This window comes from Condylura cristata, unplaced genomic scaffold (assembly GCF_000260355.1).
Source record: "Condylura cristata isolate star-nosed mole 26May11 unplaced genomic scaffold, ConCri1.0 scaffold00013, whole genome shotgun sequence".
NCBI lineage: Eukaryota > Metazoa > Chordata > Mammalia > Eulipotyphla > Talpidae > Condylura > Condylura cristata.
In genome coordinates, this window is record NW_004567114.1 from 26,154,147 (window position 1) to 26,155,233 (window position 1,087).

Consider the following 1,087-nt stretch of genomic DNA (forward strand, 5'->3'; position numbering starts at 1 on the left):
GTCTCCTTACATTGTAAATTAACCAAGCACAGCGAAGGAGTGTTTTATTTATATGCCCAGATTCCTGCACATTAACAAAAACAATAGAGTTGAAAGAGGATAAACCAGGGATAGTAGGTGTGACCTGGTTGGTGGGTCCTCACCTGCATTGTATAATGCAGGACACACCCCATAACAGACACATGGTGAGGAACACCAGTAACAGGTTATATGGGATATGAGGAAAGGAAAGGGGGGGAGGTAGAAGGGAGAAGGAGATTGAGACTGAAGCTGGCTATTGGCCAGATGCTGTCTATCCTACCCCAGATAGCATTAGCTGAGCTGTGACCAAAGGAAGCACAGATGGCAAGCTGGTGGCTACTCCATAGACATCTCTCCCTAGCGGTTTTAACTGCCCAAAGAATTCAGTCCACCCCTATTTCCCGTCCCCTTCTCCGGGGCAGAGTGAAAAGCTCCTTCTTCCATCCAGTTGGTCAGGAGCGCCATCCACTGGCTTAGGGGTTGCTCCGCACGATTCCTCTTAAAAAGTGAACTGACACACTAGGTGAGCTTGATAGAGGCGGAATGTGAAGCCGGGGACACTGGTCACCTGACCTCCTCCGTTCAAGTGTTCTACTCTAGGGCCCGCAGGAATCTGATGGGATTTTGCAATGGCTTCCAGGGCGAAGTCAGTGAATAATGTCAAGCACATACTGAAACCAAATCAAGAAGTGATAGCGTCACTCCCTGGGGCCACCACGCAAACGAAACCACGCCCCCTGCGACGGCTGCTCGCCGAGTCTGAGCGTCTCCGGCCGAACTCCAGCCCCCAGCATGCACTGCAGCGCCCGCCCCTCGCCGGAAGGCGGGGCCCTAGGCAGAGGCTGCTGCACTGCCGGTCGCGCGGGTCCCGACAGTCCTTCCGCTGTGATACCTCCCTCAACTCTGGACTAGACATTTGTAGGGCCCTGGAATGTCGCCCTCGCAGGAGCAGCACCACCCCCAGGAAGTCGCCCGGGGCGAACGGCTGTCCCGACTTTTCGTCAGGCTTTCGCGCCCGGCGTTCCGTCAGTGACGGCTTGAAGGGGTGTGCTTCCGGGTCGGGAGG